The 22486-nt window shown below is 44.9% G+C and overlaps 1 protein-coding gene across 1 annotated transcript in view; it reads right to left on the reverse strand.

Annotated features, from left to right (window-relative positions):
- The window catches only part of SUSD6 (sushi domain containing 6), a 122060-nt gene extending 101712 nt beyond the window's left edge, over positions 1-20348 (reverse strand). Inside the window, exon 1 of the mRNA XM_006130295.5 lies at positions 20061-20348. The gene's annotated coding sequence lies outside the window, so the exon portion shown is untranslated. The remainder of the gene's footprint in view (positions 1-20060) is intronic.
- Between the last annotated feature and the right edge of the window lie 2138 nt (positions 20349-22486).

Here is a 22486-nt window from a genome sequence, read left to right on the forward strand (position 1 = left end):
GCTATAGCAAAATCTGTACCTGTACAGCCTGAAAAACCCTTAACAATTACATGGTTCATTCCAGAGGTCTTCACTGGATTAACAGAATTTTTAATTAAGTAAGAAAAGTGAGGTCTCTCTCGTCCTTAATGTATTCCTAGAGTTACAAGCAACTCTGAATTATGAGTTTTAAAGCTGAGAAGCAATACTGCATTCCTGTTGTGGCCTTTGTTTTGGATTGATCTTTAAACTGAAAAGTTCTATGTCTAGTTATAGCTCAGTTTCTCTATACAAAAAAAGCCACCCCACCCACATACAATACACTTTTGTGACCACTTTGAGACTCTCATTCCCTTCTAACAGAATCTAAAGCAAATAAAACCACTTGGTATGCTTAATTCTTGACTGGCTGATTCTTTCAGGCATCCAAGAGCAAAGTCCTCAATTAGGCCTACCTTTCATAGCTACAAAATTAGTTCTACGTATAAAAAAGTTTTTCCTGCTGGGCGACAGAATGACAGCATCATGCTCTCTGGCTGCGAAAGCTGCCGGGGGGGGGGGGGGGAGAAGGGGATATTGGGCAAGCATAGCAAGCATAGCAAGCCCACTAGTATTTTTATATTAGGATTATCAACAAGATTTCTAATGCCATTTCACATCCAGAAGAGCCAGCCTAGAACCCCTGCCCAAATTCCACAACTAAAAGTTCTTTTGCTTCTCAGCTGTTCAGCTTTACGTCCATGGCCGTGTCAGGTGTAGACATGAACAAGAAGTTGAACCTGCCTTGTCCGGCACCCTGAGTGGTCCCGAACCACAGAATTTACCCAACAAGGGGAAGTCAAGGCTCCCTACCTGGGTGTGGGTTCTGCTCCCAGCTGGGGCTGCGCTCCACTCCACCTGCCCCGCTGCATCTAGCCACCCTTTTCTCCACTCTTAACCATCATGTTACTGGCTTATTAGTGGGAAATCTTTTCTGCCACTTTTTGTATACAGCAGTTAGCATGGGGCAGATGCTACCATACAAACAAAGCACCATGAAAACTGAACTACCCTCTTAATCCTGAAGGCTATCTTTCCAGCTCAAGGGGAAGTACACTGATGGAGCACGTGAACCCACGTGAGTGCAGATGAATTACAATACAAGATCAAACTAAAAGTCCATCTAGTCCAGTGTTCTCCAACCATCGCTAGATGCTCCATAGGAAAGTGCAACAAATGCCAAAGTAATTATAAAATAAGCATTGCATTGAACAAAGCTTGTATTTGTGGTGCCCACACACTACATATGTCTACACTTGCACCCTAGTTCGAACTAGGGATGCAAATGTAGGCATTCGAAATAGTCAATGAAGCGGGGATTTAAATATCCTGTGCTTCATTAGCATGATCTCACCGGCACGTTACTCCGAATGCCAGCTCTTTCGAAAGTGAAAGTACGTGCCAGGACGCATTAATTCGAATCAAACCCCTTGGTTCAAACTAACGTTACTCATTTTTGAGGAGTAACATTAGTTCTAACCAATGGGTTTGGTTCAAACTATCGCGTCCTGGCACTCACTTTCACTTTCGAAAAAGCTGGCATTCGGAGTAATGTGCCAGCGAGATCATGCTAATGAAGCACAGGATATTTAAATCCCCGCTTCGTTGACTATTTCGAATGCCTACATTTGCATCCCTAGTTCGAACTAGGGTGCAAGTGTAGACATACCCACAGAGAACCTCAGTCTCCAAAGCTGTCAACCTCACCTTTCTCTGGCACTACAGATCACCTTCAAAATAATTTTATCAATATCAGATTCCTCTTGAAGTTAGAACAGTTGCAAATTTCTAACACATTGGAAAGATTTTATATGAGCACATCTTCTATTTAGGTATCAAAGCACCTGCTCTCCATAAACTGAAAACTGAGGATCATGTTCTGATCTCAGTCACAGATGTAAATCTAGAGAAAGCCCTCTGAAACCAATAGGACTTCCTACTGAATGCACAAACACATGGAAGGCTCAGTAAATTTAGTGCTAATTAGGCATCAGATTGACAGTCTTACAGACAGTACTGTGGCAAAACAGGAACAGCAAGCAATGCAGGCTTCCTCACATACTTGCTTCAATCCTCACTGGAAGGAACCATCTCTAGGGGAAAATAGGTCAGTTTGCAGAACTTGCTCAAACCCTTGGCCTTTTTACTATGAATGTAAAATCCCATTTAATTAGTTAACTGGTTAAACATTAAGTTGAACCAATTAACTGACTAAACGAGGGGGGTGGGAAGGCAGGCTGTAGCAGTCTCCCAACCAGTTAACCATTAACATCTCTACTTTTTACTCACATTCCAAGATATATACATACTAGTTTTGACAATTCAGCTAAGTGTCTAGCCGTCACTACAGTCCAACTTCCCACATTGTCAGAGGAAGCAGTGCAGAAGTGAGGGGGAGACTGCATGTTACACTTCCACATTCTTACTAGACATCTGCCTAATTTTATAATGAAACAGGTGAAAACCAGCACAAAAATATTAATTTTTCTGAGTAAATACTAGGGTGTATTTTGGTGGATAAAAAGATAGGAGGAAAGTTTATTATTACACACTTAGAATTATTAGCCTATACATATTTACATGTAATAATTGGGCCACATCATTTGCAGTAGGGATGTGAACCTGCCTCTGTGTATACGATGAACCTATGCTCATCGGTTCACCCTCACGGTTATATGCAGCCCTGTTCTTGCTGCCTCTGTATCAGGGGCAGGGGGAGAGAAACAGAGGTGCAAGCTTGTGTACATGGGGAGCTGGATTAAAAGCTAGCTCCCTGTGAGCACTGGGTCCCACAGAGCTGACTACTTTCCCCTTCGCCCCACCCCCAGCTGCCTCCCACAGACACAGCAGCACAAGAGGAGGAAGGCGGAGACAAGCACTGGGTCCCACAGAGCTACCTGCCCTCCTCCATGCTTCTGCCTCTGATACAGAGGCAACAGCGTGTGTGTGGAAGCTGATGGACTCCCACACCCCAATACTACTGCTTCTACCCTTTAAGTCAGCTCCCTGCACATGCCAGCTCCCATGGAGCCACCAACCCCCACCCCCTATTTCCTCCCACAAAGGCAGCACCCCTGGCTCTGGTTCCCAGTGAACACTGGCTCCTCCCTGCCCCCCACATAGGTATAAAAAATTCAGACGTTATTTTATAAAAATAAATGAATCTTAACATCCCTAATCTGCAGCGCATACACTCCACTTGATCCATTTTCAACTTTCAAATATTTCCTTGTGTTCGGAAGCATTTTGTACAGATTTTAATTTTCTTTCCATGTTAGCAGGCCAGATCTTTAAACCATTATCTGCTAGATAGCCAGAAGTTTGTAGGTGATGGGCATGAGATTCATGGGTAATTCAGGTGTGTGTGCACACTATAGAGCTTGACTGCCTGAATGCACAGCCTACTTCAACAGGCAGCTGTGAATACATTTATTACATACAATAATTAGTCTGTGCGTGTGTGTCTCATGCAATGTATTGTATTTTCATAATAAAACAAGTTATTTTTTATATATTTGCAGGATACAAAGGTAGGGTGAAAAACAGAAAAAAATAATTGTGACACTGGAATAGTTTGGTAAAACTGAAAATGAAGGTGCTCACAAGTAAGGGGTGGATTAGTTGACTTTAAATTACATTCTAATTAAATTTCTCATTATATGTCTAGGCTTCAGGTTCCAGTTGACTGCTATACATTTCCTCTTGGTGTCGGGGAAGAGAAAAAAACGATTGCAGCATTTTATAACATCAACAGGTCCTATCGTGTTTGTGCACATACATCCTGTAGTGTAAAGCCAAGAATTACAATAAAAGCTTCCACAGCACATAGGACTAGTTACCTTATTGTGATATTTTAAAGGGCAGGGGTCTCACCACCATGTTGCATGAAGAACACTTAAAATTACTGTTCTAAGTAATAGACATTACGGGGGTTATGTCATTTAATATTTTGAAAATTACCATTTACTTCAAAATTTTTACCACAGAAAGAATGCTGACCCATTAAAGCAGTGGTGGGGAACCTAAGGCAGCTTGCCTGGATCTAGTCTACAAGGTTCAGGGCTCCCCTCCCACTCAGACCCACACCGCAAGCCTGCTTCTCGGCAGCCCCCCCTCACACACTGAATCCTTCATTTCTGGCCCCATCCCAGAGCCTTGGGGAGGCCCTCAAAATCTACTAGCCAGGGTTCCCTTAGGCTCTAAGCCAGGAGTGGGGAACCTCAAGCCCGGAGGCCAGATGCAGCCCCTGGCTGCCTGGGTCCGGCCCACAAGGCCCCGAGTGTCCCCAGCATTAGGGAGCCCAAGCTGACATTCCAGCTTCCCTGCTGCCCCACCGCAAGGCTGGAGCACACAAAATCTACTAGGTTGGGCCCCCCTAGGATCTGGAGTGCTAAGGGGAATGTGAGGGGTATCTTCCTCCTGAGTTGGGGGGCTGTATCAGAGAGGGTTGACTTTTTTTTTTTTGCTTTTCACTTGTGTGCAGCCCACGACTGATTTTGCTGTGCGTCAGTGGCCCCCAACCAAAAAAAGATTCCCCACCCCTGTTTTAGGCTGTCGTGTGCAAAGGCAATGTGGAAAGGGTCTTTCTCCTTAGTCCAGAGCCACATCAATGAGATGTGTTTTGGGGGTGGGTTTTTTTTTGGGGGGGGGGGGAAGGGGTGTATGGCCCCTGACTGATTTTTTTCCTGTGGGTCAACTGCCCCAATCCCAAAAAAAGTTCTCTATCCCTGCATCAACAGGTATTAAAAGTTCAGAATTCTACATTTGGCTAGTCACTCTCACCATAGCAAACAGCAGGGGGGAGGGAGATGAACAAGAAGTTACTTTTGTTTGCGTTTCATCTACTCACATACCTACATTTTTCAGTTACGTGTTCCAACACAGCAAGAAATGTCACTACAGTGAATTCTACACTTAATATTTGTCTAATTATAGCTGCCTTCAAAATATTTTGAAATTTTTATACAATTTAAAAAGCATCAATATGACCTAAAAGCCCAAGTCTCATTGACAGTCCATGGATCTGTGTTCAAGTCACAGGTGCTTTTGAAAAATCTCACCAGAAGAGATAATGGAGAATCCAAGAGATCTATAATAGTGTTTCTCAGCCTTTTTTTTTTTTTTTTATAAAGTACCCCCAATACCTAGTTTTCTGACATTTTTTCCCTACCATTGCAACACATTTGTTTAAAAAACTTAATTGTAGCCAGGCGGGCAATGAAATTTTGGGGCGTAAAAAGTAGAAAAATAATAAAGCGCCGTAAAACTTAACAAAAATTCAGTTTTCTCCAAATTTCAGTTGTGATGTACCCCCCCAGACTTCTCCCTGAAGGTACTCATACCACTGGTTGAGAAACACTGATCTAAAAGCACAAGTTCGAGCAAAGCATTGTTTTCAACCAGGGGTACACGTGCTTGGTTAGGCATGCTGCAAAGGTCTTCCAAGGAGTAAATCAATTCATTTGGGTGTGTCGCCTGTTGTAAAACTAGGCTAAAAAAAGGCACTAGCAATAGCAGTACAAATTAAAATTTCATACAATGACTTGTTGAGATTGCTCAGTACACTATACACTGAAATATAAGTAGCGGTTGAACCTCTCTAGACTGACTCTCTAGTCCAACAACATCCATGGTCTGACGTGATTTTAGTTAGCCAGATGCCCACTTATCACGGGTGAATCCAAGCTTCCCAAGGTCCCATAAGGTTTCACAGTCACCAGTCCTGGCTCTCAGTGTTCTGTGCTGTTATGTAGCTCTAACTTACCCCTAAATGTCTCCTAAGAGTCCAGTGAGCAGTGGAACTGTTGGTAATGCTGCTAGACAATGTTTACCTCCCATGATTCAGCAAATTCTCTGGTTTGGCACCAGTCAGGCCCTGAGGGTGCCAGCCTAGAGTAGGGATGTAAGCGAGTAGCCTAAGCTTATCAGGTAGTTGAGCTGAGTGCTCGACTACTTGCTTCCCCTCCTCCCCCGGCCAGGGGAAAACATGAGCCAGTGCTGGGGGAACTGGCTTAAAAACCAGTTCCCCCCCAGCACCATCTCTGTGGTGCTGCCTGTCGCCCCGCCCCCATGCTGCTGCCTGCACACCTGACTCTCACTACATTTCAACTGCAGTGCTGTAGTAGGGGTAGCTCCTGAACCAGCACAAGCTGGGACAGAGCACCTTCGCTTATCGACTAATTATGTAGTTGATACAGATTGTATTGACTACACCAGAGGTTCCCAACCACCCGTCTGGGGACCAGTACTGGGCCGCAAACCGCTGGCTGCCAGGCCACAGCGGCTCTGGGGCACGCCACCCAGCACCTCCCATCCTGCCATGGCTGTTGGGAGAGGCATGCCCTGCCCCACCTCTCAGCCAACGAGCACTAGGATGGGGCAGGGTCTCCTCCTGGATGCAGAAGAGCAGTTTGCTGCATGGTGGGAGGGCCGTGTGGAGCCCGACTTAGTAGCCTTAGAGCAGTCGTGACCCAGGCAGCAGCATTCAGCTGGCAGTTGGGAGGCAGTGCAGGGCTAGGTGTGAAGGACAGGGCAAGCATTGGGGGTGGGACTAGTGCTGATGGGCTCTGGGGATGGGGAGCTCTAAGAGGTGGGGGGCTCTAAGGGTGGGTCTAGTAATAGGGGGCTCTGGGGACAGGATTGGCACTGGGGGGCTTTGGGGATAGTCCTAATGTTGGGAACTGGGGGCTAGCACTGGGGGGTTGGGTGCAGCAGGGCTCTGGAAACAGGAGGCTGGCACTGGCGGAGGTGTCTAGTGATGAGTCTCTAGGGGGCTGACAGTGAGGTGTTTGGGATGGAGGCTGGCACTCGGGGAGTTGGGTGCAGGAGATTCTGGAGTCAGTGGCTGGTGCTGGGGAATAGTGGGTGGCTCTAGGAGTTAGGGATGGCACTGGGGGGCTCACGGGGTTGGGGTGTACTCCGCAGAGGTTCTGGGGCCTGGGCTGAACAGCCAACTTCAGTTGCAGCAGCTGCCCGCCACGTGGCAACTGCCAGAGCTGAAGCCGACTATTTGTGGTAGCCCTGGGGATCGGGGTTTTTGGCAGACTGGTAACATTTGGGTATTCATTATTAGCATAATTAATATGCAAATAAAATGTTACCAGTCTGCCAAAAACTTGTGAATGGGTTTGCCAGTCCGCCGTATAAAAAAGATTGGGAACCACTAGACTACATGATTAATCAACTACCCGCCTCTTAACATCCCTAGCCTTAAGAGGTTCAACCTGTACAGTATTTGTATTCCAGTTATTTTATAATATGGTAAAAATAAAAAGATGACATTTTTCAGCAGTGTGCTGTGACACTTTTGTATTTTTATGTCTGATTTTGTAAGCAAGTAGTTCTTAAGTGAGGTGAAACTCGGGGGTATGCAAGACAAATCAGACTCTTGAAAGTAGTATGGAAAGGTCGAGAGTCATTTAGGTAGAGCATGTACAACAGACTGTTCTTTCAGAAAGTACAATCAGTGTGCCCTGAAAATAGTTGGGTGGCAGATAAGGTAATGAACAAAGGACTTGCCAACCCCAGAGGAAATTTTAGAAACACCAGAGAAGATGAAGACATTAATAAGTGGGATGAAAGTGATGATTCAGAGGCAATAAGCAGACTGACACATCAGGAAGATACAAGAGGCGGGTAAGTACATGCTGTGAATACCAAAAAGTGCCCAGTGCATAAAATGTAATCTAATGCTGAATGAGTAGAAGAAATTGTTGAAGTATGTGGAAGACATCCACTATGGAGGTACATTTTAGATGAAGACTTATGTCACAGAACTCAGCCCTTGTATTCCAATCCCCTCATCAAGTCTTCTGGAGGGGTAAAAAGTAAATCCACAGTTACGTGGAATATTTCAGATATATTTAGATCATAAGTATTAAAATGGAAGATTACAGGCTAATGGTTTGGAACGTATCACTGCAGTCTGTTGCCAAAATAGCTATTGGGGAAAAAAAAAGAACCACACACACACACACTTTCAAGAGCACTGAAGGCCTACTCTTGAAAACATAACCCAAAACTCCTGGGCTCTACCTCCATTAATTTCAATTGCTTTAAAAAGAAAAAACCTCGAACACTTCAGAAACCAAAATATCTAAGTCTTTAAAAAGGAATAAGAGGAACAGATATTTAACAGCAACTTGTGAGAGGAAAAAAAAAAAACAGTTAGGCTTGTGCCTTTTTCATTTCTTTAAGATTGATAAAGGCCCGAAGAGCACAACCTTCCCCCCCCCCCCAAAAAAAAACACAACAACTTGGCATTCAAAACATATGTCTTCTCCTCCTTGAAAGATCTGAGGGCAAATGGGAAACTAGTGAAACAGTTATATCTTGAGACAAAAGTAAACGATGGAGAAGGAAAGAATTTTTACTCAAGCTGTTTAAACCCCCTTATTTTTGTTACTACACATTTAACCCGTGTCTTTGGTACATTTTGAAGCACACAAGACCCTCTAGCAAAACCAAAGAACACCAGACTTTATTCGACTAAGATTAAGGCCACCAGGGTCTCCTTTCAAGAGCAAGTACAAAGGAAGTAGCCCCTTCCCCTAATCTGTTAAAAAAAATCCTTCAGGGTTCACTTAAAAGGCTTGTGCAAATTTTTAATAGGCTCTGCTGAAGTGAAACTAGGGCAAAGCCCATGAAGTAATCTACACTGTAGCCTTGTACTCTTACACAAGAATTAACTTTTGGCAACAGAGAAGCATGCAGATTTTCTACAGTACTGTTCTGGCAATAGTTTGAAGCAGCAGTGCTAGAGTTTCCCAAAAGGACTTGCCGTTTTCACTGTGCACTCTCGTTCTCACCCCCAATAGAACAGCTGCTCGGAGGTTGATTTGGTTTTATACCTTTTGTGAAAAGATCCTATATGTGGCAGACTGATCATAGCTGGTCTGTACATTGGCAGATAGAACAGTGTGGTACTTATCCACAGTCAGAGCAGTGCCTGGGCATTTTTGTGTTCTCTGCTTTTAAAGAAAAAATTCCCATCTACTTTGCAGAAAGAAGAGTATTTTTGAATATCAAAGAGCTGCTCTTGAAATGATAAAATAGTGTGGTAAGATTATGTGTTTTAAATTTTGAGTCAGTTTCTCTTCTTTGGAAAAAGACAATATACCTTAAAGCAGCAGGGATTGCTAATTAGCCAATTAAGCACCTTTCATAGCACATCCATTTTCTTTTGCTTTTTACATTCTGTGTTACTTGACAGACACATCTAACACATATTTCTTTGTCCAATGTTTCCATTTAAGCAAGCTTCAGGGTACTGGTGTGCTTGTCTAATGTGATCTGCAACAATCATTCTGTAAAAAAAAAACATGTATTTTCTTTAAATGGGCTCTACAGTAATGGAATTTGACAGCCTTCACTATAATTGCATTAGTGCTTGCTCTAAATTAATACCTATTTTTCAAAGGCTTTTAAGATGCAAGTCACTAACCAGAAAAAAAAATTCCCTACACTTTGAAAAAAACCTCAAAGCTCAGACTCTTAGTTTGTATGCAATATTTTAAATGTGTAGATAAACAGCTTTCATGGCAAGCCAGGTTGAAACATACTATTTAAAACCCTCTAAAAAGCACACCACAAAGCACAAATTATCTTGTTGAAAGAGAAACTTTATTTAGAACAGGACCTCTCTGGGCAGTCCTGATACACAGGACAATTGTATACAATCAAACAATAAAAGCTAGGCCTACACCGTAGCTGGGAGGTTGAGTTCCCAACACTGATAGACTCAGTTGATTCAGCTCAAATTTGTGCACTAAAATTGCACCATGGCTGTGGTAGAATTGGCAATGGTTCAAGCTACTTACCCAAATCCAAGCCTGCCTAAGCCCCTGGGTCAAATTTCAAGTGGCCAACCCAAACCACTGTCAGTGCCACAAGCCCTATAAAGCTATTTTTTGCATGCTAGCTCCAGATGGACTTGCACAAGTCCAACCACGCAAGATGGGATATGCATCTTCCAGCTGCAATGCAGTCATACCCTGATGCCTCTGTTACTTAAGGCTTGTCTACGCTGGCAAGTTTTGTCATCAAAACCCCTTTTTGGCAACAAAATCCAGAGAGCATTCACATTGCAATGCAACAAAAGTCACAAAAAGAGCCTAGCTTCAGCGACAGAAAACTTCCACCTTCACAGGGGACTTTTGTTTCTCCTTCTCTCTTTACTGTTGACAATCATGCAGCAATGTATTACAGTAAGTTTTGCACTGAGTTTACTGAACTACAGAATGTTTTCCACAATATCCAATTAGCCATTTTGGCCAGTGCTTTGAATTCTGCTGCTCGGCAGCCGCACAAACAGGTGAACCCCCATGCACCTGCAAACCCTGGAGACTTGAAAATCCATTTCTTGGTGTCTCTCTCATTGTGTAGTGGTCCTCATGGTATCTTCTCAGCCACTCCTATTTCCCTATCTTTCAAGATGCTCTCCTGCCTGGAGCAATATAGAACTTTCGGATCTTATCAGTTTGTGGGATGAAGAATCAGTGTAATCACAGCTGCGAGTAACCTGAAGGAACAGGAACATGTATGGTCACATTTCTTGAGCCCTGTGCGAGAAGGTGTATGAGAGGGACACCCCCCCCCGCGCTGTAGAACGAAGATTAAAGAATTCCAGCAGATATACCAGAAGGTGAAGGAGGAAAACAACTGGTCTGATGCGGAACCCAAGACATGCCACTTTTATAAAGAACTGAATGCAATCCTGGGTGGGGAACCTCACTTTCACACCTAAGGAGAGTGCGGATACTATCCATAGCATAGAGTCAGAAACAGGAATTAGCCTGGAAACCAAAGTCATTGATGGAGATGGAAGGAGACGAGAAGGTGGGCTCAATCCATCAGCGAGGAACAGTTCTCAAGCCCTGATGTTTATGAGGACTCAGAAGCTGGACATGGAGCATGGGGGGCAGAGGGGGAGAGGGCAGAGTGTGGGCAGTGCTCATGTGGAGCGTTAAGTAGCTCTAGTGCAGCCAGGGAAGGGAGTGGGCAATGCAGAGAGGTAATTTGCTGTGTACTGCAGTGAGGAAGTGATGGGGGGGAAGAGGGGAGGGGAACAGGTGTGAATAGCGGCTGTATTTCTTTGAGCTGGCTAAGCTCTGCCTGGGTCTGCATTATGTCCAAGAAGAACATCGATGTACACAGAGATATCAATAGACTCTTGTTGGGAGATGATGTCGAAGCTTTGTGGGCTGTGCCCACAAAAGCTCAGGATACCATCTACATGTCTTGTTAGTCTATAAAGTGCTACCAGACCATTAGTCTGTTATAGGAAAAAAAACCACACTCAGCTACCTCCTGAAGCGCTCTCATGGAGATTCTATAACAGGGATGCCATTTCCCCATGGCTGTGGTGCGACACTCTCCCAAACCATTCCTCAGACTATGCTGCCAGAATCAAGGTGCCCAAAGCTGGGCTGCATTAGGAGTGGGACGCGCCCCCATCCCCCCAGCTTGCACGCAGAAACGGAGCCCAGCTTTGCCTGCTAACCGTCAGCAGGGATATGGCAGCCTAAGGACAAGCGTAGAATTACTACAAATTGTTTTCACGCACACTTGCTACATAAGCGCAAGCTGTACATTCTGGGGGCCCCGAGCTCAACCCTCCTTCCCAGGCCTGCCACAGTTAGGGGTTAACCATTCACACCATAGTCACCAAACCTTTCCAGTATACACCCAGCCTTAAAGTACTGCAGAACAAAGACCATTCTAGTTCAGTTTTCACCATCTAGTTACCTAAGCCACAACAGAAGTGGCACAAAGAACACATCTGGTGACTTTCACTTCCTATTTATGTTCAATTTTATTTCCTCATCCTCCTGCACAGATTTCATGCAGTTTTGTCAATTAAAAATACGCTTTTCCTTTTGTTTTTGTGATTCTGTGACAATGTTTAGATGCTCAAACGCATTATGATTTTATAAAAATCTTAACATGGGGAGTTAATACCAGTTAGCCTCTACTTCGTTTGCTGGGAAATGGCTTAAAATGGTGCATGGCACATTTAAGTTTAACAAATTCAGCTGTCACTTTAAAAAGTGAACTTTTCCTACCAAGTTATTTTACACTATCATTGGTTGCAAAGAGCTTTATAGGGAACTCAGACTAAAGAGAGGAGACTGCAGTGGATGTCCTCTCATGTAGGAGGGCTTCCAGAGGCAAATGTCATTTCACTGTGCCCCATCAGCTGTGTTGTTTGTACAAGTTTATGGTCAGAGAGGCGACAGCCAAGTAAGCGGAATGTAATAGTATTATGCACACTTGCATTAGGAAAGCGGATTTTCTGCTGGGTGGGCTGGTTTCCAGGATAGAAATCCTCCTTGGGAAAGCAACATGGCATGAAAAGCACTGATTCTTTTTACAGCCAAGAAAGTTCTCAGTGGGTGCTCTGCTTCCAGAGCCTGCCCACCTTTCAGACCTGTGAAGTGAAAGGTGCAGGCAAGGAGGAAATTGGGAAGGATTAAGAGACAGGAGTCACTTCACATCTAACTTCTGACAATACATTTTCAGAGAGCCCCTTTGTTAATACTGCTGTATTGCCACAACAAATCCTATTGAATACAGCTAAGCTGGCTGGGTCTTCACTTCCATCAAGTGCTCCTTAAGAGAAACACACATTTCTTAGACAATGTGGGACATCAAGACAAATGGGTTGGCACAGAGCAGAGAGGTAAAACGCATGTTTAAAGTGTTATTACCAAACTATTTTTGTTACTTTCAGTGCTAGGTTAATTTTGAAACTACAGTACTATGTGTGTTCTGTGAAAATATCCTGTTTGAGGACGGCAGCACAAAGACAGATGAACACCAACGGCTTCCTGTTTTTACTCTCACGCGTATTGCGACCAACAGCAACCAAGTTAGCAGGCTCCACTTCTTGCTGCACTGGCAAGTCTACTTTCTACAGGAGTAAACTTCACAAAGCTTAAGAACAATGCTGCAGCAGCTCTGCACACAAGTCTCCCACCGAAATCAAAGGAACTTCTACTTATGAAATTGCTACAGAAATCAGAACCCAATACTACAAGCTCTGAAAACAGATAAAATGAGAAATTAACAAAAAGCACTTGCCATATTTAAGAGCTACCTACCTATCAAACACAACAAGGAATCCTGTGACACCTTACATACTTACCAAAAATAAAATGGTTAGTTTTTAAGGAGCCACCAGATTCCTTCTTGTTTTTGTTGAAACAGAAACCACCCATCACAAGTTCTAGTACAGCTGCCAGTCAATATAAATACAAAATAATTCCATCTATATCCAGAATTACTTCAGATTTGAATACAACACAGACTAGACTTTAACCCTACATAATTTAAAGGGGAAAACTTGACATTTAAAACAGCCACCCTTGATAATAACCATGAATTTTTAAATGGATTTGAAAGATGTGAAAGATCTTAGTGGAAATGCACTAAAACTCAATCAACATGATCTGGTGAGTTATTAGGCTAGATATGGGAACATCCATATAGATCATTTTCCTTCACTTAATTATGCTTGTATCATCCCCCCTCTCCTAACCCTCCACCCATATTGAGACATATGTGCTTTTCTTTAAATGCAGATTTTTAAGTAAATAAAATGTCCATGCCTTGCTATCACAGTGTACCTGGTCATTTAAGGGGACTTGGGCCCAACTTCACCAGTGAGGGATCAATTACTTCCTCAGCTGAGACTTATCAGCTAGAAACATATTTAAAAGCCAGCAAGTAAGCCAGTTACAAGAGATAGAGGGGATAGGACAGTTCCTGCAGTAGGCTCTTCTGCAGGGGGAAAAGAGCTACAAGAAACGCATTGGCCCTAACTCTAAATGGCCTATAGATACCTGCAGAGAATAGAAAGGCCCCTGCAGCAGACCCTGTGTTATGGGGGAATAGACAGCTGATGTGTTGTTCCAGTTGTATCTGAAAAATATTAAGCCACAACCCTGTGGAAAAAGGCCTGATGCAGACTGTGGAAGTGGAGTCAGTCCTTTTTGGATTGAAGGAATAGGCCAGCAACCTACACTTGCCTTCTCACAAGAGCCACAGTGATGACTAGACAAACATTACGTAGGAATGGTACAGTACGAACAACTGCAAACACACAGAGAACCCTGGGTTTCCTGGTGGTGGATGGCTCAGCTGAAAAACAAGTTATTAATAGCACAGGATCTACTTTTTGGAGAGTTGAAAAGATTCTCTCATTGTTGTGGAAAACAGTTAAACCAGGGTGAGGAACCTGCACGGCATGGAGCCAAATCCGGCCCCCAACTTGCCTGAATCTGGCCCCTGAGGCTCAGGGCTCCCCTGGAGCATTGGAGAGGTGGCGCTCCAGACCTGAGGCCGTCACTTCCTGCACACCTCCACTCAGTATTCCCTCTAAGTGGTCACAGCACAGCTTCAGAGGTGATTCATCAGCCCTACCCTGTCAGTCAGTTCCACACATGAAGCTCTGAGTCTCTGACCTGTGCAACACCTGTGAAGCTGTGCTGTAGCACAGCTTAGAGCAGTGTTTCCCAAATAGTGCTCTGCTGAACCCCAGGGTTCCACCAAGTGAAAGTAAGGGTTCCACAAGAACCCAATCACTCCCCCTTCCCCCCCCCATCCCGAGCCGGTCTTAGGGGCAGGCGAGGGAGCCGCCATTTTCAAGGGGCCACTGGCCACCACAGTCTTAGGTCAACCAGTTTTCCCCAGCCGGTGGGGGTTTTTTTTGCTTGACAGTTTTTCCACCTTTTGGGGGGGGGGAAAGGGGGGTGTTGACTATTTTGTCCCCAGCCTTTAAAAAAAAAAAAAAAAAAAAAAAAGGATTCTGTGGCAAAATAAGATTGGGAAACACTGGCTTAGAGGAAACCCTAGTACCCTACCTCCCAACCAGCATGATCCTGCAACCTCCCTCCTGTCCAAATCTCACACTCTAAACCTGCTTCCCTACAGCTCCCTCCCACACACTGAACTCATTTTTGGCCCCACCTCAAAGCGTAGAGGGTCCATAAAATCTATTACCCTGTGCCCCCCAGGCTCTGGTGTATGAGGGGAAAGTGAGGGGTTTTATGTTTATTTTTGGGGGGTGCAGCGAGTTGCTTCTCACTTGTGCGCAGCCTCTGATTTTTTGTGGGTCTGTGGCGCCTCCCCCCCCCCCCCCACCACCCAAAAAAAGGTTCCTCACCCCAGGATTAAACATTGGGACTGGATTGCTCATGGGAGTCAGAGCCTTTTATTTCCAGGTCACCCTGCTGAATCAAAGACAAGCAGTTAGTGACCAAAATAGTTACTATTATCTTGCTATTCAATGGCCTGCATGAAAAAAGGCCTCAGTCTTGGCTGGGTTCTGAGCCGCCACCACCACATGCCACAACTGCCATTAAACAACAACATCTTAGTCAGTCTCAGCAGAGAGACAAAGAACTGAATGGCTTATGGAGACTTTCCCTAGAGATAAATTTAAATTAATGGCGATTGCCTATCTCCTAGAACTGGAAGGGACCTTGAAAGGTCATTGAGTCCAGTTCTCTGCCTTCACAGCAGGACCAAGTACCATCTCTGACAAATTTTTGCCCCAAATGGCCTCTGCATGGATTGAACTCACAACCCTGAGTTTAGCAGGCCAATGCTCAAACCACTGAGCTATCCCTCCCCCTGTAACACAACAGGATCCATCCAGGCAAGAGCTGAGTCACAAGGACAAACATGCAAGGAAGATGGGGGTGGCTGTGGAACTTTGTGCTGTAACTGTTCTGTGGTCAGAAGACTTCTGTCCCTGACACAGTACCTTTCACCAACACTGAATTCATTAAAAAAGTGTTCATATAAAAATATTTTTAAGATGGTTAATTTTGATAATGGCTTTTTAAATAAAAGTCCTCATTTAACTTGTCATAAATCAGGGTTTTTTTTTCAGTTGGAAGCATTACAGGCCATCCTCGCTGTAAGTCCAAGATAAGTCCAAATTTTTTGGAATGTAGAGAGAAAACTTAAAGAGGGGAATTCCATTTGCACAAACTGGGGGCAGGGTCTTGCACAATTTAAGAGCATGGAATGGGAGGACTTAAAACGCACCAGTTCCTACAAACATCGACCAATGACTTTAGTGCAGAATGGATATATATCCGGGTGACTTGTGGGGATGCCCTGTATTATACAATTTAGCTCATTTTGTAATTGATTTCCAGTATACCTCCTTCCCCAAAAAATCCCACTGCCAATTTTCTGGAGATTTAAAAATGGTATTTTCTAATTTTTAAAAAGTGTTGTTCTTTCCTATACTGCAGTGTAACCGGCAAATACAATAAGGAAAACAGCTTAATAGAGTGCTGTACAATGCAATTATTTCAGTTAGTCATCTTTGATGTGAATTGTAATATCAGGTTTAAAAAAAAATCAAAGTGTGATTAAGTTGCTGTGTGTCTAATCTTTTTTGTATATCCATAAATTATGATGCCACAAAGAATGTTTAATTCTGCACAGATATAAGTGGAAGAACCAGTGGGTGAGGGAGAGAAAGAAAAAGGGCAGAAATCTGTTTCTAAACTAGCCATATGAAGGATAGCCATCAACTGCTAACACAAAACCACATTTATGCTTGTATTATAGGCTTCTGAACATGGGCAGCGGGTAGTGTAGGCAAGGGAGGCATTGCCTTCTCCAAACTGCCTACACTGCCCGGCCACCTGGCTACCAGGCCGCCAGGGAAGGCTGGGGCTTCACCTGGCCGCAGCGCGGCCCTCAGCAGCAATTTGGCAGGGACTGGCTGGGAGCTGTTGAAGGGGCGAGAGCTGGGAGGGGCAGGAGCTGTTGAAGGAGCATCGTTTCCGGGAAAGGGGTGGGGCTTTGGGCAGAACTTCGGCTTGCCTTCCCCAGCTGGGCCTTTAGTTCTTTCAAGTTCAGAAGCATGGGCAGTGGGTAAAGTTTAACATGCAAATCATCCTCTGCTTAGTGGTTTTATCTCCTCTTGATGGACACATAACAAGTGCCAGTTACAGACACAAACTGAGGGGAGAAACCCTCCCCTTTCTGTACACTGACTGGGCAATTCCCAAGTTCAGTAAGACTGACCATTTCACTTCTGCTTTCGCACTGGAAAAAGGAAGCAAGTATTGAAAGGTTTTCTTACTAAACAGGAAACAAGCAGCAAGCTGGTGTCTGATGTCTTTAGCACAGCCTGAGAAAAGAACTTAACAACTGGGAGTAAAGATGCCTTGGAACTAAGCCAGAAATTTAAATGTTAAAACTCTTAAGTGGTAATAAAAAACTTTTTCCTGCTATTCTTACTATAACTCTCCTGAACAAACTGCATCTCTCAAAAAAAACTGAAACAAGACACTGATGCCAGGCGACGCACCATTACACAACAGCATTTATAAGACGACGCACAAAAAGCTACCAGGAAGTATGATGAGAGAAGTGTTAAGTTCTCTCCATTTCTCCATTCTTTGCAGTTCTAAACACTTCAGAACATTGTCATCCTACATTTCTGATGCCTTCCATCCTATGACAGCACTAAATAAAAGCTACATTATAATAAGCCCAAACCTACCCACTCACAATTAAGCCTCCGTAGGAATAAACTCATTCAAACCTATGTATGTGTACCGAGTCCTATATAAAGGAACATAGTCATTAAAAATATTTTAAAATATTTCAATTGATGATTCAGTTCTTATCTCATTGTTTACTTACATTATTTACTTTTCTCTGTTTCTCTCATACTGAATACTGAAAATAGATGAACCAGCTTAATTTTTTTTTTTTTTTTTTTTTTTTTTAAAACAGCTCTCCCCCACCTACTGGGTCTTATACACAAACATAGCCTTGCAATCCTTAAGCTACAAATTCTTTAAAGGATATTTACAACCAACTAAAAACTTATAGTGATGTGTTTGTTATTAAGGCACTATTACAACACAAATAAACATTAGAGAAATGCAATGGGCATCCACTCTAATTTAACACAAATTTCACATAAGGAGGTGGAAGTTGTCCAATCTGTTTGCCCAGAAAAATTATCTAACTGAATAAATAACTCAGCCTCTCTATAGCACTTCCCATCAGCAGATCTCAGTGCATCTGCATCAATAATGTCAACAGAAGACAAAACAGTGAATACCAATTTACAGTAATATTTAAAATTGATATATACATGAACCAATCTCTTATAGCCCAAGATAAGGTATTCAAAAGGTCTCCTCTGCACTAAAAGAGAGCCTGAAAGGCTGAACAGAATAACTTTAGAGAGACTGTAAAAGACTAGTAAGAAAATTATTAATTATTTATATAGTATAGCAAATATAAGAACTGTTTAACCTAAACTGCTATGTTCATTTTTAAAATATTACATAATGGAAGTCAAAAAAAGCCATCAAATGCATTAATCATTTTCTTCTATTACTCACTAGTTGCAGACTTCCTCTCCAAATTATGTCTATAAAAATTTCAGGGTCGTCAGACCAAACAGTAGTAAAGTTCTTCTTTGCAGGAAAATGCAATAGTGGTTTCTGTTGTATATGGTAAATTACAGAATGGCTGTGTCTACACTGGGCCACTTATTCTGGAAAAGCAGCCGCTTTTCCGGAATAAGCTGCGAGCTGTCTACACTGGCCGCTTGCTTTTCCGGAAAAGCAACGACGATCTACTGTACAAAATCAGCCGCTATTCCGGAAAAACTATTCTGCTCCCGCTCGGGCATAAGTCCTTATTCCGGAACACTGTTCCGGAAAAGGGCCAGTGTAGACAGCCCAGTAATCTTTTCCGAAAAAAAGCCCCGATCATGAAAATGACGCTTGGGGCTCTTTTCCGGAAAAGCGCGTCTACATTGGCCACAGACGCTTTTCCGGAAAAAGGGCTTTTCTGGAAAAGCAGCCTGTCAATGTAGACGCTCCTTTTCCGGAAAAACTGAAAACGGAATAGTATTCCGTTTTAAGCATTTCCGGAAAAAGGTGCCAGTGTAGACATAGCCAATGTGTAGAGTAGCAACTAGAAGACTGACTTGTTAGAAATCAATATGAACATGTTATCTACATTCCATGAGTAACAAAAAATTCCAACCTCAAGTTTCATGGAAGAGTTGTTAATTGCAGCAGAGAGATGCAGGCCTTTTTATTCGAGTAATGAACTTTTATGCTCACATGTTCTTTTCATTAGCTGCTCCGACTCTTTTCTATTGAGCAAATACATTATTTAAAATCTAGCCTCTCAGAGAAACTGACAAAACAGAACTAAAATTAATTTTTAGTACCAAAGAAGCACTTGGTTTTGTTTTCAGAAAGTAGCAAGACCATTAAGTCAAAAAGGATAAAAAGCCATTTTTTAAAAATAAAAGTAACCATTTTCAAGGAGACAACAGTGAGATGAGAGTTTCAACTTTGCAAAGGAAATCCACCATTTCTGAAATATCACCCAAGCAAGACGACAAAGGAACTAAACACTAACAGCACGGACAAAGTTTGTTTTGTCAGGAGAGCTTTTTCTGCCTCACTCTACCATTTTTCACTGTAACAAATAAGAGGAGCTTTTTTTTCCCCCATCACAGACGTCAGAGAGACAGAGGGGATCTATGAGGTCATCTCGTCTATTCCTAGGGGACACTGTAGGATTGGTCTGTCAGACGCTTTGTCCAGGCTAGTTTTAAAAGACTCAAGCAATGGGATTTCCCCGTTTTCCTTGGGAGCCTACCCTATAGCCGAAGGAACAAGTATGATCCTCAGTAATAGCCACGCACATCGCAAGGAACTCAGGAAGAGAACCTGCTGTCACCTACCCCCCACACCTGGCCCAAATCCTAGTTACACCCCTTGGCACATTTAAGACCCGGCACATTTAAGCCGCAGCTTCTCGGGCACCCCTCCAGACCACAGCCCTCGCGGTACAATGACAGCTGAAGCTGGCACATCCCAGCAGGGGCTGCGGGGCGGTCCCGAGTGGCTAGGGACAGGTCCCGGCGCCCAGGGAGGCTCCCGGTCTCTAACAAAGTGCTTCCCGGCGAGCCCCGCGCCCCAGCTCCCCGCACGTGTCTGCCCGGGGCTGGCAGCGAGCCCCCGGCGGCAACTCACCCAGCAGCTCCGTGGCAGGTCAGCGGGCAGCCGGCTCCCCTCGCTGCCTCCCCCCCACCTCGGCGGCGCTGGCAGGCTGGGCGGCGGCAAGGCCCGCGAGCCCTTGGTCCCTGGCGCGGGGGCGGGGAGCGGAGCCTGTCGCAGGGTTCGGGGAATGGAACATTCGCGGCCGCAGACGAAGTAGCCGCAGAACGTCCCGTCCGCACCAGCGTCTCGCGAGCCGCCGAGAGCGTCAGGCTCCTGCTGCCCCCGCCCTCCCCGCGCCGGCAGCGCCCGCCCGGCTCCGCCTGCGCTCTCGCGCTAGCTCACCTCGAGCGCCGGCCGGGAGGGGAGGGGCTGAACCTTAAAGGGGCAGGCCCGGCCTTGAGAGGGTCAGCCGGCCGGCGGGGGCTGGCCCAACAGCGCATGGGGCGGACACGTGGGAGTCCTCCCCCCCCCGCACCCTGCAGTGACGGGGGCACCCCAGGGCCCGGCCAAGGGGGGGTCTCCCCAGGCTCAGAAGGGTGACAGCTGCCATTGTCCAGCCTTGACTTAGCCCCTCGCCCAGGGCGCCCCAGGCAGGCCCTGCTGCCCCGAGGAGGGTGGGAGCAGGGCGCTGTCCCCAGAGCGTGGGGCTGCGAAGCCAGCTGGGTGGGACTCGGGCCTGTGCACTGCCTGGCCCCCACAAGCCGCACGCTACAGCCAGGCTCACACTGGCTGCGCCTGGGCTTCCCAGCCGGGCAACGTATCCCCGCTGCCCTACGCAGCCCATCTGACTGCTCCACGGCTGGAGCTGCCCCCATGCTGCAAGGTGTGGAGCCAAGTCACACAGGGACTTGTGCTCTTCCCCATCACCCTCACAGGCTGCATGAGGCCCCAAGACTGAGCACTTGGTGGCCCAAGCGAGACTGGATTGTGTGTGGACAGAATTAGGATCTGGGCTAAAACTTGAGTTAGAGCCTAGATATAGCCGAGGGCTGGGGAACCTTTTTAAATGAGAAGCAAAACCAAACAAATTCTCACTGATGTGCCAGTGCCTTGAGCCTTGGAGGCCAGATCCAAGCAAGCCGAAGGCATCATCCAGCTCCCAGGCTTTTGGTTCCCCACCCTTGATATACCCCTAGGAATTCAGCCTTACACTGCCACTGTAAAGCATCAAATCTATGCGAAAATGCGGGATGCTTTTTTTCCCCCTTTGGTAGGGGTTGCATTTCTTTGGAAGGAGGGCCAACAGACTTACTAGGCCCGTGGCCAAGGTGGGAGGAGCTGGCTCCACACTCCAGGAAGGGGTGTGGGCTCAGGGGAAGGGACAGGGCGGGCAGGGGAGAAGTCAGCCCTCAGCACCATGTAGATTGGGGTGGCCATCCCATTAATTGAAGAGAGCCGAAACAGAGGCGGAAAAAATACGAAGAGCCACCAGAAATATTTTTTGAGCAATTTTTGATCAGCCAAAAAAAAGGGGGGGGCTGCCCCTTTAAAAGACAAGGCTTTTTGGCCACATCAGCCTCCCATCACCTGCTGCCATCTTGGTGACGGCTCCCCTGTCCCGGTGAACACAAGGAGCCAGGGACCATTTCTAGGAGTGCAAGGGCGACTTTGCCAGCCACACTTTCCCCCCTTAAAGAGCCGCATGCAGCTCACGAGCTGTGAGTTGACCACCCCTGATATAGACGAGTATTTCTGAAAGTGTTCCATGGAATCACTCTCAGAAACACAATAACTGGCCGCCCCTATTTATTTAGCGGCACCGCAGCCATGGAGCCCCATTGGCTCCGTTTTGTCCTTTGAAACCAAAGAGAGCCACAGGAAGCTTTAACAAGTGTTTCAGCTTCAAAAAACTTCAGAGTTTTGTTTCAAAATCCTAACCAAAACCCAGAATCATTATGGTAGAATCCCTCTGTCGTCTGTGCTTTAACCATGAGACCTTCTTGAACCATGCTTTAAATCTAGACAATTCAATACAGGGTTAGGCTTAAGGAAAAAAAGAGCAGATGTCCCACAGCAATGTCAACACCACACATTCAAACATCAGAAGTTAAGCTTCTTTTTTAAAAAAAATTCTTATAAGTGGTTTAAAAATCTGAGATTGTTTTTAAAAAATTGTTTTGGATTAAGCCTTTATAGTATACTCAGTTTGTGTACTTATGCTTTTCTTTGCAACCAGGAGAGCTGAAACATTCTTTTTAGTTAAAAAAAAAAAAAAAACCATAACAGCAATTTGATTCCAGGCCTAAGAGATCCCCCCCCTTGGTTCATCATTTTGGTTTCTTTCATCCTTTTCCCAAATAGGAAGGAGTAGTGTATATAACCCCAAGTTAAACATACATTCCCCGAGTTGAAGGGATCTACATTACAGAATTACATTAAAAAAAGTCACTTCCATGGCAGTTGAAAGCAGGAAAGGGGAGCTGCGCCAAGGTTTTTTCATCCCCATTTAGACACCTACC

This window comes from Pelodiscus sinensis, chromosome 5, assembly GCF_052426305.1.
Source record: "Pelodiscus sinensis isolate ZL-2025 chromosome 5, ASM5242630v1, whole genome shotgun sequence".
NCBI lineage: Eukaryota > Metazoa > Chordata > Testudines > Trionychidae > Pelodiscus > Pelodiscus sinensis.